General features: G+C 41.4%; 1 non-coding gene across 1 annotated transcript; it reads right to left on the bottom strand.

Annotated features, from left to right (window-relative positions):
• Positions 1 to 340: 340 nt before the first annotated feature.
• Positions 341 to 459, bottom strand: LOC145409574 (5S ribosomal RNA). The gene has a single exon (XR_013899138.1). It is a non-coding gene; the product is annotated as a 5S ribosomal RNA (ribosomal RNA).
• Between the last annotated feature and the right edge of the window lie 15,839 nt (positions 460 to 16,298).

Here is a 16,298-nt window from a genome sequence, read left to right on the forward strand (position 1 = left end):
TGCTTTCTGAGATGAGGACTCCAGACTACTAATGCATATTCAGGGGTTGGTCTAATGAATGATGTTATTATCCTTCTTAGCATGTCTTCATTTATGTATGTGAATGCTATTCTCATATTTGCAAGCAGTGTATACATGTTCCGTACCTTCCCGCTGATGTGGTCAGCCGGAGATAGTCTGTTATTGATAATCACACCTAGGTCTTTCTCTCTTTCTGATGTGTTTCATTCATTCATTGCCAGACGCCATGTATCCCAGACGGGGTGGCCAATGGCTTAGAGTTAATTGTTTTACAGGGAGGGGCACTAATCCTCCACCAACCCCACTTGACACGTAGAGATGCCAACAGCATCTGGTGTTCCCAGGCGGTCACCCATCCAAGTACTAACCAGACCCAACGTTGCTTAACTTTGCTGATCGGACGGGAAGCGGTGTACTCAACATGGAATGGCCGTTATAGGGTTTTATTTCCTAACTCATAATCCCAATCAGGTCTTTTTCCACTTTTACCAAACTTGATTACATGACACTTGTCCACATTGAATTCCATTTGCCATGTACTACTCCATTCATGAAGTTTATTTAATTCTTCTTGTAGCTCTTTACAAGAGTCTGTGTTAGTAATTCTCCTTTGTATTTTTGCATCATCTGCAAACATAATCAGATAGCTCTCATTTCCAGTGTTACTGTTTATATCATTTATATACACTAAAAACATGATTGGTGCCAGCACTGAACCCTGTGGTACTCCACTAGTCACTTCTTTCCATGATGAGTAGTTTCCTCTTAATACTGTCCTCATTTCTCTTTTTATGAGAAAGTCTTGCATCCAACAAAACAGTTTGCCTCGAATTCCTCCTTGATGGTACAGTTTCCATAAAAGTCTTTGGTGTGGTACTGTGTCAAAGCTTTCTTGAAATCTAAATAGATACTGTCCACCCATCCTTCCCTTTCCTGTATTGTGTTTGTTACTCTGTCATAGTAGCTCAACAGATTAGTAACACATGATTTTCCTTTTCTGAAACCAAACTGTCTTTCTGTTATCATACTGTGTTCTTCTAGATGATTTACCCAAGCTTTTCTTATAAGTTTTTCTAATACCTTCCTTACAACACTGGTCAGTGATACTGGTCAGTAGTTGAGTGGATTTTGTCTATTTCCTTTCTTGAATAAGGGGACAATATTTGTTTTTTCCAAATATCAGGTAGCTTACCTTGACTCAAGGATTTCTTGAAAATTAAAAATAATGGTTTACTTAACTCCTTTGCACATTCTCGTAATACCCAACATGAAATTTCATCAGGACCACTTGCTTTTCCTCTGTCTAATCTACTTAACTCCTCCTGTATTACTTTTTCTGCTATTTGTATATCTGGTAGTACTCGTATGTGTGGACATGTGTGTTCCACATAGTCCCTCTCAAAAATTTTTTCTTCTGTAAGAACTAATTGGAAATTCTTATTTAGTGCTTCACAAATATCTTTCTCTTGTGTATAAGTGATTCCCTCGTCCGTAATGGATTGTATTATATCTTTTACTTTGGTTTTGCTTCTGATATAGCTGTAAAACAGCTTTGGTTGATCACTACTTTTATTTATTATATCCTCCTCACACTGTTTTTCGCCTTCCCTCCTTATTCTTGTACAGTCGTTTCTTGCCTGTTTGTAATTATTATACGCCCTTTCACTATTGTGTCTTCTGTATCTATTCCATAACAAATCTCTTCTTTCTTTTGATTTTTTACATTCTGTATTGAACCATTTCTGTATTTTCTTATCTGCTTCTTTGTGCTGTGGGATGTACTTCTGGACTCCTATTTCATAAAATTCACAAAATTTTTTATATACAGCATTTAAATCTTGTCCTCTAAGCTCATTTTCCCAATCAACTTCTAAGAAATACTTCTTTAGGTGTTGATAATTTCCCTTTTTATACTTTAGGCTCTTTTTGTAACTGTCATTCCTGTTTACTATGTCATATGCTATCCTGAAGTTATAATTTAGTACTGCATGATCGCTTTTGCCGAGTGGAGAGTGATATATTAAACTGTCAATGTCATTTTCTTGCCTAGTAAATATTAGATCTAGCACTGAAGGTACATCAAGTCCTCTTTTTCTGGTGGTTTCCCTCACATGTTGCTTTAAGAAAAACACTTGTACGAGATCCAGGAGCTTTTGGTCCCAACAGCTTTCTTGGCTATTTATATCTAGAGTATTCCAATTTATATATGTATTGAAGTCCCCAGTTAGTATAGTTCTTTCCGATTTCTCTTCCATTTTATGTAGCAATGATCTTATACTCTGAATTGTACTCTCTGCCAGGTCCTCATATTCGTCTCTTTCCCATGTGTTTGATCTGGGTGGCATGTACAAATTGGCTACAATTACTTTACCTTCAGATGTGTCGATCTCTACTGCAATCAGTTCTACTTGTGATGGTATATCTAGGTTTATTTCCTTGACTTTTAGATTTTTCTTAGTTAATATTATAATTCCTCCTCGTTTTTTTTAATTTCTGTCTCTTCTCCATATATTGTATTCCTCTAAGTTTAGTATGTCATTGGATATCCTTGGTGTTAATTTTGTTTCAGTTAGGCATATTATTTGTGGTTCACTTTCTCTGACATAATCATTCATCTCTAGTAATTTAGATGCCATTCCATCCACATTTGAGTACATCAACTTTATCTTGTTTATATACTTGTCATGACATGGTTCTACTACCTTCCTCCTTTTTCTTCCATCCTGTTTGTGTACCACTTTCGTACCTGCAATCCTATTACTTTGTAAAAAAAAATTCTTCTTCTCCTCTTCTGATCTTCCCTTATTTTTTGTTTTTGCTTCCTCCCTTTTCTCTTTCAGTAATTCCAGTTCCTCTTGTGTTAGGCATCTTTTTATCCATACATTTTTGAACTCCTCTTTTTCCATAAGATTCTTTGCATTTTTTAGTATCTCTACCACAGTGTTTACACTCTGGAAAGTCACCTTTAGAGGTCTTGTCTTGCTTTTCTCGTATTTCCCTAACCTTTTGTGTTCCTCTATGTCTTTACTACAGATTTCCTCTGATACTTCTTTCAGTAATCTCATTACATTTGCCATCTCCTTTTTGTCTCTTGTGATCTTGTTTTTAACTTCTTCCTCTTCAATACCAGTGATTACTATTGATTTATTTATCTCTACTGAATCTGTGACTAACTTTGGATTGTTTTGGATTATTCTTTTCACTTCCTTTTTAATGCTTTTTTCCTCCACCCTTGTTTCTAAGTCTTTCTTTACTTTCACCATTTCAGCATACGTGGTTTCTACATCATTTTTGTAGCTTTGCACAGCTTCATTCACCTGTGTTATCTTCTCCTCAGTATCACTGCTCTGGTCAATAAGACTGCTTGCCTAATTGTCTCTGTGTTATTTTTGAACTTTTCCATAACACTCGTGATTGACTACTGTACTTGCCATTTCACTCACTTTCTTCCTAAGCGTACTCAATTCCACTGTTAGTTCACTGATGGTTGTGTCTTTCTTATTGGCCTCACTTCCTAGTTTTTCTATCTCTTCCTTTTGCAAGTGCATTTGCTTCTTTATTTCATCAATTTCATTTTTGAAAGCCATTTCTAGTTTGTGTACACGTTCAACCAGTCTATTGTGAGTCTCCACTTCAACCAGTTCTCGGTAGAAATCATCATTTTGCTTTTTACTTTTATCCCTTTTCTTTTCCAAATTTGTTTTACTGAAGTATGTATCCATTTTTTAATCCTAAATGAACAGAGTATGTACTTACAGAGTATGTACACTTTCTCCGTGTTGCTGTAGTCTAAACAAACCCAGCTGACTCAGCGCATCGTGGTTCTTTGTTCTGTTTGAACCAGTTTTATTTAAACTTATTATTTCTTTTCCTTTTAATAATGAAAAATCATTTAGTCTAACCTGGTACAGAGCTTGACTCATTCAAGGATACTAATTTAGGTAATGCCACTGGCCGTGTTGGTCTGGTACGGAGCGCCGATGACGGACGTCTACCTGCGATGACTCCCTCTGTGTGTGTGTGTGTGTGTGTGTGTGTGTGCCAAGCATATGTTTGTGTGTCACCACACTGTTACATCAAATAATCGAGGGATTACTGTAGTATTTTTGAAAACTCATTTTCAGTTAATTGGAATGTCTATCTTAATACTCATAGTACTTTACTCGATACTTAGCCTCCAGTATCAGTATTTGCTGATAAACATGTAGTATTGGAAATGTCAGCATTTTGGTATCGGTTTGGCCACCACTAGTGATTACATTAGCGACTAGACCACACGGGATTGCTGTATACCAGCTGGAGGCTAGTGGGTTACAATGTCTGTCCACTGTTCACTGGGTGATAAGTACTGTACAGTACCATGGTTTATAAAAATTCTTTTTGCAACCTTTGTCTTCTTCATTTAGACCCTATTTGTGGATTATTGTAGTTTATGCATTGTTTTCTTAGTGTCTAGCATTATATTGGATATTCCCTAGTGTGTTTTGATGTCTAAATAGCTGAAACACCAAAGAACACTTCCACAATTATGAATTGTTGAACACAGAGGATGAAAGTAATGCTAGTATAAGTGGCTGGGGAATGGCTGGGAGACGGAGGGATGTGGGAAGAGAGGTAGAAATCGATAGGATGGAAGTTGTGGAAGCGATGAAGGAAGTTAAAATGGGGAAAGTCCCAGGAATTGATGGAGTGTGAGTGAAATACTGAAGCATGGGAGAGAGATAGTTGTAGAATGGATGTGGAAGATGTGCAGATTGGTCTGGAAGGAAGGTAGAGTCCCAGAGGATTGGGAGTCAGGTATAATTATTTCCGTGTACAAAGGAAAAGGGGAAAAATAAGTACATGGTAATCATAGGTGAATTTGTCTTCTTAATATAATGGGAAAAGTATATGGTAGGATACTTACTGACAGAGTTAGGGAAATAACAGAGGAACTACTTGGAGAAGAGCAAGGTTTTAGGAAGGAGAGAGGTTGTGTAGATCTGTATTCATTCTTAGATCTTTGGTGGAAAAGTTTCTAGAGAAGGGAAAGAAGTTGTATGCGGCCTTCATGGATTTGGAGAAAGCATATGACAGGGTGGATAGACAAGGATTGTGGAAAGAATCAAGAATATATGGAGTAGATGGGAAGTTGTTGAATGCCAGGAAGAGTATGTATGAGGGTGCTAAGGCTGCAGCGTGAGTGGATAGTGAACTGAGTGAATTTTTCCAATTGAAGGTTGGATTGAAACAGGGATGTGTCATGTCTCCATGGTTGTTCAATCTGTATATGGATAGGGTTATAAAAGAGATACAAGGTAGGGCAGTGGATGTTGGAGCAGCCCTAGTGAGAGAGGGCATTGTTTGGAAACACCCTGTACCGGTATTGTTGTTTGCAGATGATACTGTGTTGTTAAATGAAGATGAAGGGGAGCTGCAAGGCTAGGTGGTTGAGTTTGGGAGAGTGTGTAAGAAACGGAATCTAAAGGTTAATGTAGGGAAAAGTAAAGTTATGGTCTTCGAGAGAAGTGATGTCAGTGGATGTACAGTAAGGTTGAATGAGGAGGAAATGGAAAATGTGAGTGCATTTAAGTTCTTGGGTAATGTGATGAGTAAGGATGGAGGTTTACAGGGTTAAGTGCTTGAAAGGGTACAACAAGGAAGAAAGGTTGCCACTTCCTTGAAAGCAGTGATAAGAAACAGGGAAGTGAGCATGGAAGTGAAAAAGTTACTACATGACAGTATTTGACACCAACTCTAATGCATGGAAGTGAAGCTTGGACTTTGTTGGAGGGACAGAAGTCAAGAGTGAGAGGAGTGGAAATGAGTTATTTGAGAGTAGCATGTGGAGTCACATGGGGAGACAGACTGACAAATGAGGATGTGAAGGAGCATTGTGGTGTGGATGTGGATGTGATAGGAAGCATTAAGAGAAACACATTGATGTGGTTTGGCCATGTGGAGAGGATGGAGAGTGAGAGACTGATGAGGAGAGGGTATGTGAGTGAGGTGGAGGGGGGAGAGGGAGGGGGAGACCATGGATGAGATTGAGGGATGGAGTGGAGAAATATATGAGAGAGGTGGGTGTGAGCTGGGAGCAGGGCATTGAAATGGCAGGGGACAGGGCAACATGGAGGCAATATGTTTGTGACCTACCCTTACGGGATTAAGGCGTTTTGCAAAAGATAGATAGATAGACTGTACATAATGGTTGTGTATAGGTAGGTAATAGGTAGGTAGGGTATTGCTCCGTATCCAGCTTTTGTCCGTATTTGGACATACCAATGGTTCTGTTACGTCAGATCATCAAGGAATTATATAAAAAAAAAAAAAAAATTGGTTTTACGCCAGGTATCCCCGAAGGGCTAAGGCGTTGCCCCTGAGTAGAGGACTTTTGAACTGGAGCGTGTAGCATTTTATGACCGGATGCCCTTCCTGATGTCTACCAATGACCCTTGGGTGGATTCGATCCTCCGACCCTTCGGTCAGAACGGAGCGCTCTAACCCACTGAGCCACGGCTTACTGTACGGTATTAATGACTAATATGAGTTTATCAACTGGCAGTGTAGATAAGGTTGAAGTGTCTCCTGACACTTGGAAGTAAATAACCCAAGACCACAGGGAGTCAGTGCGCTGACAACTATAGACAACATCAGAGATTAGAGTGGTGTAAGGAACTTCACTTGGATTATATGATGAAACTGCTGTGGTTACAGGATATGAAAGAGCATATGCAGCAATGTTCGATTTAACTTCTTTTTTTTTAATGCAAGGAAGCAGGAACCAAAGGCCAAGAGCCCGCAAACCGTTCCTTCCAAGAAAAAACAAAAACGGTACAAAAGAGAGCCAAATTCAAGATTTGTTCATTTCGAGATGCCTGGACACACTGCATTTGAAAGACTGGAGATAATAGGAAGTAGGAAATACAGACAGTGGGAGACAGGTCCAGAGTTGACCTGTTGCATAAATGAAAGACTGGGAGTAACAGTTAACACCTGCATTTGAGAGCTGGACAGAAAAGGGATGAGAGTTTATTGCTAGACGAATGCTACGCACCCATCGTAGAGGTGGGGGGATGCAAGCAGACAGTTCAGAGGAGCAGTGACCATTGAAGTAGTGATAGAAAAGAGATAAAGATGCAACAGTGCGGCACAGAGACAGAGGTTGAAGGGAGCCAGAAAGAGGAGAGTTGATGAGATGAAATACCTTTGACTCCACTCTATTGAGAAGAGCTGTAGGTGGGGAGCCTCCCCACACATGAGAGTTGTACTCTAAACAGGGGCAAATAAAACCCATGTATAAAGTCAACAGCTGTGCAGGGGTAAAGAGGGTACGGAGTCAGCTTAGCACACCTAATCTCTTGGAAGCCGATTTTATGAGATGCAATATGATTTTTCCAAGATAAGTCCCGAGTGAATGAAACTCCAAGCATGCTCAAGGATGATGCAGGATTGAGCTGAATGTTATTAAACCTTTGAGGGTACTCCTGTGGAAGATTGTGTGTCGGGTTGATAGGTGTAAAAACTGAGTTTTTGATGCATTTAAAACAACAAGATTATTTTTACCCCAGTCAGAGGTACGAGCCAACTCAGACATTAGGTGTGCCATAGCCTCATCCCTTGTTTGTTGAAGTAACTGCTGAGATGGACGCTGCGAGAACCGAATGGAAAGGTGAAGGGTGGAATCATCAGCGTACGAGGGGCACATACAGGAAACTCGCACGGAACACGTGGGTTTCGTTCCTACCGTGCTGTGTTAGGTGCGAAATCGCGTATATTTAAACTACTCCGTATTTTGCTCTCTAGACCTCCCAAATGTGTTGTTTTGCTGTTATCTGTCACTGGTAATCACTAGAAAGCACTTTAAGTGGTTAGAAGGTTTATTTAATGTTATAACTCACAAATACAGTACTCCAGAGCAAAACTTCAACACACAAATACTGTACGTAAACACAAGGAAACATTCCAACGCCGATCATAGGTAATCATATAAATCAGGTTAACTGGTACCAGGGCTTTATTTAATGCTTTATCTTTTTTGAGTGCTTTAACTTACAAGTACATACCAGAACAGTACATATTTAACTTAGAAATGCAGTGCTGTGGAAAAGCTGTACAGCAAGTCTTTAACGAACAAACAAAAAAGGCAATATTCCGACGCCGATCATGGGTAATCATATAAATCAGGTTAACTGGTTACAAGGCTTTATTTAATGCTTTAATTGCTTACAAGTACATACCAGAACAGTAAATATTTAACTAACAAATACAGTACTGTAGAAAAGCAATACAGTAAGAGTTTAACGAACAAACAAAAAAGGCAATATTCCGACGCCGATCATGGGTAATCATATAATTCGGGTTAACTGGTTACAAGGCTTTATTTAATGATTTAACTTTATTTAAGTGCTTACAAGTACAGTACATACGAGAACAGTAAATATTTAACTTACAAATACTGTACAGTACTGTACTGTGGAAAAAACGAACAAATAAAAAAGGCAATATTCTGACGCCTATCAGGTAAACTGGTTATAAGACTTTAATTCTTGCTTTAACGTTATTTAATAGTACTTTAAGTTGCACATAAACTTACCAGAACAGTACAGTACTGTAAATATTTAACATACAAATACTATGCTACTGTACTCGGGAATGTCTAACTCACTGAATAATTTCCCGCCTAGATCGTCACGTAATCAAAACAAACTGCGCGCTGCGGTGACGTTCGAGGATTTGATCTTTCAAAGGCCTCTCCTGCGTTAATTTGTAGTTTTCATAATGGTTCTTTAATCTTACGTTGTCTTATATGTATCCCAGCCCTTACCGTGTATAATTGCAAGCGCGTTCCATGAGATCGTGTTCCGTGCGAGTTTCCTGTATTTAAAGGTTAGGTTGAAGTCTTAGATAATACTGTAACTGATCATCATGCTAGATGTCCTGTAAGATTTCATCCTTTGAGTAAGTCACAGAGTGGGAAATGATCTGTTTTAATATGCACATGATATCCATATATTACACTGGTTTACAAAAAATTTTAGGCAAGCATGAAATTAGGTGTTCTAACCTAATTTTGGGGTGCTGATTTCAGATTCGAAATCTGTTTTCACTCATCACCTCTAGTTTTTGAGATATACATGTATACATGTATGTACTTGTATACACATAGGCCTAGACCCAAAATATTCGTCAAAAATCCATTTACCATCCTATTTTCTTGGAACTTGGTTTAAAACGCGCACCACAACAAGCTCAAACATGTCAAGCACTACACGCAGAAGGACTGGGGGTCTAGGAGCACTTTCGTGCCTGGGAAACACAGTGCCCAAGAAAAGCCTCTAGTGGACATGAACAAGCTGCTTCTTCCCCTTCTTCATATCAAGCTTGGCCTTATGAAGAATTTCAAGAAGGCCATGGACAAGGATGATGCTGCATTCCAACATCTGTGTACTCTGTTCCCAGCTCTCAGTTCTGCTAGGCTCAAGGAGGGCATCTTCATCGGACCTCAGATTCAGGAGGTGCTGAAGGATGAGGTATTCGAGGGGAAGCTCACCTTGAAGGAATTGAGAGCATGGGAAGCATTAATGATAGTCTGCCATGGCTTCCTTGGTAATACACAGGCACTAGATTACCAAGAGCGTGTCGAGAAGTTGTTGCAGGCTTATCAGGATATGGGGTGCTGAATGTCTCTCAAGATTCACTTTCTCCACTCCCATCTCAACTTCATCCCCCAGAACCTCAGAGCAGTAAGTGACGAACATGGGGAAAGGTTCCACCATGATATTACTAAGATGGAGGGCAACTACCAAGGCAAGTGGAACCCCAGCATGATGGGGGACTTCTGCTGGATGCTCCTGCGCGACTTCCCGGAGGCAAAGTACACCAGATCGTCCAAAAAAAACTCACTTCTGACTGTCTGTAGTACTATGGTGTGTATCTATGCTTATATCCAAGTAATGGTAATATTTAGTTTTGTCAGTGTTCTGTGTCTGTTTTGTTTCGTTCTGTAATATGCCATTTTAATATATGAAATAAACTCATTATATTATAAATATATGCATTATAATAAAAAAAGGTATATGTGAAAGCATAAAAACTAGAGGTGATAGAGCAAAACTGTTAAGAAATTTGAATTATGAATATCAAAATTAGTCAAAAACACCTATTCATATGCTTGCCTCAGATTTTTTTTTTTTTTTTTTTTTTTTTTTTTTGTAAACCAGTGTTATGTGGTGAGACTGCTGTGGTTACAGGACATGAAAGAGCATCTGCAGCTACTTTAGATTTAACTGGCACATATTTAAAGGTTAGGTTGAAGTCTTGGATAATACTGTAACTGATCATCATGCTAGATGTCCAGTACGATTTCTTCCTTTGAATAAGTCAGAGTGGGAAATGATCTGTTTTGATATGCACATGATATCCATAGATTATGTCTCTGAAATGTTTGAGAGACCAAACAACTGCTAAAGCCTCCCAGTTAGTAACACTGTACAGTAGATACATTAACCCATGGATTGTGCAATTAGCTACCTTTTTTTTTTTTATTTACCTCACCCTGTGGTGCACAAAAAATGAAGGAAAAAGTTTTTCTTTTTAGTTTTTGTTTATTATTAACTTGAAGATAAACATCCAGGGCATCATCTGGTGAAAAAAAAAAAAAATCTCTTGCCGTCTTTGTGTAGGGCCATGTGTAAATTTACATAGGGGAGTTATGAAAAAAAAACAAATAATAATAATAAATATTTTGTTTTTATTATGAACTTGAAGATAAACATCCAGGGCATCATCTGGTGAAAAGAGAAATAATCTCTCTCCCCCTGTTTTTGTGTAGCGGCATGCGTAAGTTTGTGTGGGGGTCGAGTTGTTAACAGTGATGCACGGCCAGTACAGCCTGAGCTGTGGCTCGCAATCCACGGGTTAAGGAGCATTGAGGGCATGACCAGCGTACACTATTACACGTTTCCTCTTTGCATGATCAACTTGCATCAATACTACACATAGGGCTACACCAGATGTGCCTGTACAAAGAAGGAAAGGCTTCTCGTAATCATGGAATGCCAAGATGGGCATTAATAAGTGCTGTCTCCATTGCTTCAAAGGCATGAGACTGGTCATTAGTATAAAAAAAAAATAAATAAAATAAATAATTTTTCTCAAGCAGTTTAGTATGAGGGGCAGCGATCTGTGCATAACCTTAAATAAATTGCCAATAGTAGCCACTCACTCCAAAGAAACTCCTAACATCAGTACAAGCATACCTTGTTTAACAGTATAATTGGTTAGGTAAAACCCCATTGTTAGGCGGGGTATCGTATAGCCTATTGGGGTACTTTTAACATGTAATGTGGAGTGTTTACCAGTCTTGGATTTCCCCTCAAATAATCCCAAAAACAAGTTTAAAGGCAATCTAAATGGCCTAACATCTGTCAAGGAAGCTAACCTGAGCCTAACACCTGTAATTAAATCACTGAAACCAACAAATAAAGCCTGCAAATCATAGGGAATATGTTAAAAAATATCAAACACCACTCATCACTTACTTCTTTTAAGTCCATGTCCAGTCCTGGTCATCATCTTTGCTATCCCCCCCTCCTCCCCCTGAGGCTAGGGGACATGTGGTCTCCCTAGCACTCACTCCTCCTCCTCAAAGCCCTCAAACTCCATCTCTAGGGGGGGGAAGCCTAGCGAGGTGGGGTGATCATAGATCGTAACAGGAGACTGATGCACTGGCTCTGGGGTGGCAATGGAGTGCGATGCGATGAGGCCGATGTGGTGATGGGGTTTGATGCGATGGCAGAGGAGATGGGGAGGGATACAGCTGCCATGACCAGTGAGGTGGCGAGGGAGACCGCTGCGATGACCAATGAGGTAGCGATGGAGTCAGATGTGGTGGCCCACATTGTGGTGAGAGAGACAGAGACAGTGGCAGAAGTCTTGAGATAGATGGAGACTGGGGCAAGGAAGGCAGTGATGGAGTGGTGGAGTGTCTTACTGGACACAGGCGACACGGAAGATGGGTATCGGCTAGAGGTTAGGTGCAGCACTAGGGGCCGAGCATTTCCTTGGTGGGAGGAAACCTTGGGTGTTTCTCTCCTGGCCGATGCGGGGGAGATGCTCTGCTGGCCAATGCGGGGGAGATGCTCTGCTGGCCGATGCGGGGGAGATCCTCTGGTAGTTGAAGGTTGGGGAGATGCTTTGCTGGTTGAAGGCTGGGGAGATCTCTCTTGGTTGAAGGCTGAGGAGATGCTGTGTTGGCTGAAGGCTGGGGAGATGCTCTGCTCATTGAGGGCTGGGGAAATCCTTTGTGGCTTACTGGCATGGTGGGGGTGCGTTTGAAGGAGGCAGTGATAGTTGTTTGCCTGGCAGCTGCCCTCTTCTTTTACTCCAGCATCGTCCTGTACACCTTCATCCCGTCCTCCAGCCAATTAGCTGTGTCCCTGCTTTATCCTGGGAGAGAGTCTTGTGTGCTCATCAGCTCAATTATTTCGTCCAGCTTGGTCAGCATCTCTCTCAGAATTGTTATACTGAGGGCTCTCACTTCAGGGACGACCTCCTTCTTCTGTGTCTCCTGGTGTGCCCCCTGAATCTCCATATTGAGGAGCTCCTCATTGCTGAGCTCCTCCCTATGGCTTTCGAGAACCTCCTCCACGTCATCCTTGTCGACCTTCCCGAAGCCTGCCTCGTGCGATAATTCCACTATGTCCTGCCGTGCACGATGGAGCCTGCACGCCCTCAGGGTAGCCAGTGAAGGAGTGCACACACTCTGGCCACAGCTTCTACCACACACTGTTCTTGATTGGTTGGCTAACTTCATGCCACGTTGCAGTGATGTTCTCTATGGCGTGGCGTATATTGTAGCCCTTCCAGAACTGCTGCACTGTTGTCCTATCATCACTGTCACAGGCCTTCATCAACTGCTGCATAGTGCAGTGGAGGTAATATGCTTTGAAAGCAGCGATCACTCCTTGGTCCATGAGTTGCAACAGTGACGTGGTGTTAGGGGGCAGGAACACCACTTCAATGTTGCATGCCCATTACTTCATCGCGGGAGGGTGTCTAGGTCCATTGTGTATCATCATGAGAAAGCTGTTCGCCAAATTCCCTCTGGAGGCATACATCTTCAGGACACGAGAGAGGTATGAATAGAAATATGACCAACAGATATCAGAAGTCAACTAGGCCTCCTTGTTTGACTTCCAAATCACCCCAAGGTTTTCTTTAACATACTGCACCAGAGCCTTGGGGCTCTCGGAGTGATAGACAAGGATTGGCTTCAACTTAAGGTCGCCCTTAGCATTGCCCCCCAGCAGGAGTGTAAGCCGGTCCTTCGAGGCCTTGAAGCCTGGCGAAGACTTTTCCTCTGTTGCAAGATATGTCTTGGAGGACATTCTCTTCCAAAAGAGCCCAGTCTTGTCAAAATTCAAGATCTGCTTCGCACTGTAACCACCCTCCGTGATGATGCTTTTCAGTTCATCTGGAAACTCTGCTGCCGTCACCATATCTGCACTCGCCGCCTCACCATACATCTTCACATGATGGGAGATTAGCTCGCCTCTTGAATGGTCAAACCACTCATGGCTAGCATTGAAGGCCTCACTAACATCAAGATCCCACCTCTCCTTGATTTCCTCCCATAGTGAGAGAGCCTTGGTGCAAATAACTGCCTGGCTCTTGGGTGCCTTCCGCCTGTTCTCATCCTCCACCCACGTGCACAGCATCCACTCCAGCTCCTCCATCGCAGGCTCTCCCTGGTGGATGATACAGGAGGTGGATAAGGTTGCAACCTCCCCAGCAGCAGCCTTAATGGCCTCCCCCTTCTTGATGATGGTGGAGATAGTTCACTGGGCCAGGTGGAGAGCCGAGGCGATAGCACATGCATCCTCGCTTTTTTTGTGGTGCTTAAGAACATCTAGCTTGACTTCTAAAGACATAGTTTTAAACACACGTTTCGCGGGAACATCACTAGCACCAACACTAGCAGGCCGTTTACCAACCTGACTAGGGCCTCCACTAGCACCTCCACTAGCCCCACCACATGCAGCACCTTCACCACACATGATCGCACTTATTTAGGCTAAAATTCACAAAAAATCACACTCCACACACGATAAGTATCACTGCTATATTTACGGCACTGCTTATACTCAGTTTCGATGCACTACAATAGCAGTTTGTGTAACTGTGATGCAACATGATGAGTGGTGGGCGAGTGTAAGAGAGTTCCACACTCTGAGATGGCTGGTCCGAGAAAAACGATATGGGTGAGCGCACGGTAAGCGATGGCTGTGAGGCCTGCACGAGCGTTTCTGTGCATCCTGGGAGGCGGGCAGGCTCAGCTGGCTGCGGGAACGTGCCCAATTCAAAATTTCGACCCATCACCTGTGGACGCGACGTTGGAGGGCCCATCATTAAGCCAGGGTGCAGCCATCGTGTAACGGGGTATGGTGGTATTTGTACCCCCGTTGCTCAGCTGGGGTATGGCATGTGAGGGTATCGTATATCGGGGTATTACTGTACTGGTGGGTTCTGGGGAGTTAGCAACTGTTTTAACTCTCTCATCTGATGTATAAATTCCCTCAGCATCAACCACATATCCAGGAAATTTAATTCTCATTTGCAGGAGTTTGCCTATATGGTACTGAGCTTAACTTTTTAGACCTGCCATTGGGAGACAATCAAAAACTTGCTGTAGTTTGGCAAAATGTTCGGGGATTGCTTTACTCACCAGTGATGTCATCTAGATAAACAAAAAGAGAATAGCCAATCATGCCACTGAATACAGATTGGATAAACCTCATGAATACTGATGGAATATTTCTGAGACAAAGGGAAGTCTTTTAAAATGATAGTAGTCAGAAGGGGGACTGAATGCAGTTCTAGGGTGAGACGACTCTTCCATTTCTGCTTGCCAGTAGCCACTAAGTAAGTTAAGGAAAATGAAAATGTAATTCTTGCTAAGTGATTGAGACTGGTAATGGGAATTTTTGGGTACAGTAACAGAATTTACTTTATGGTTGTCAACTATAGGTCTGAACTCACCTACTTTCTTGGGGACTAGGAGAAGCAAACTATTCCATGGACTGCTGGATTGTTCATTGATGTCCTGGTCAAGCATATCCCGCACTGTCTCGTCAGATTTTTTTGTAAGCTATGGGGTAATCTGTATATTGGACATAAGTTAGCCAAGTGGATTTAATTCACTGGTATGTTTATGCTTAGAAGATGTGTTTTCCCTATAGGTTCACCAGGTATGGCCACAGAATCTCTATAGGTCTGCAAAAGATTGATCAGTTGTAGTTCATGCTCAGGAAAATCTCCTGCATTTACTTGAAGGGTAATATCAGCTGAAAGAGTCGTATCACACTGCGTAATGTTTTCCGTGTAATTCATCATTATCATCATCATCTTCATCATCCTTACATAGAATGGTATATCCTGGCACACCTTTATAGCCGATGGGTACACAAGGAAACCGCCAATCCTTGTATCACTTTTACCCTTTACTGGAGCATTGGTGACATTTAGTAGGTAAAGGTAACAAATTATCCTCCAACACAGAATGCAAGGCTAACATGTCAAACCAATCACACAATACGTCTCAGGTAAGGCTAATTCATTCACCTCTTCTTTCCTACCTACAGCTTAGGCAGAAAGTTTTATGAATTTGTGCAACAACAAAACTATGCACCATTTTGTCACTGCTTGTTTCACCTCTGCATGTTGCAAAATCTCATTCAGACTCTTTGAGGTAGCTAAGTGAAATGTACATGGGTTAACTAGTGTGTCTCTGTTAGAGGGGGTGTCATGAGATACCGTTACTAACGTATCCTCATTACTCTCTTCTGATGGCTGTGGAGTAGGAGTTACAGTAGACTGTCACTGAATTTACCTGTGAAAGGAGAAGGTGTGGGCAATTCATGCCTGATACATAAAGCCCTTTTACTGTAATACCACCATAAGCAGTTTTTGGTGGAATAGAATATTGAGCCATGGTTTTAGTACCAGTCAAAACATCTGCAGGAGGCTGGAGTTTGTTTTTGACATAAATCTCAGCTTTGGAAGTTTTTATTAATTGTGTTATATTTCAAGAGGTACCTTGCTGCTTAAATAAAATTCTGAGCCATCAACACTACCGAGGCAAACGTGAGACAGCTCAAGGATCGAAAACCATTTGATCTTCCTTTTAATACTGTCTAGGGAGGATTAAGATATTAAGTTCACCACAGACCCAGAGTCCATTAAAAATGATGTAGGGACTACTTCACAATTACCTAAGATAACTACATCTGAGTCAG

Source organism: Coenobita brevimanus, chromosome 81 (assembly GCF_032717465.1).
Source record: "Coenobita brevimanus isolate Jiangsu-jjx chromosome 81, ASM3271746v2, whole genome shotgun sequence".
Lineage (NCBI taxonomy): Eukaryota > Metazoa > Arthropoda > Malacostraca > Decapoda > Coenobitidae > Coenobita > Coenobita brevimanus.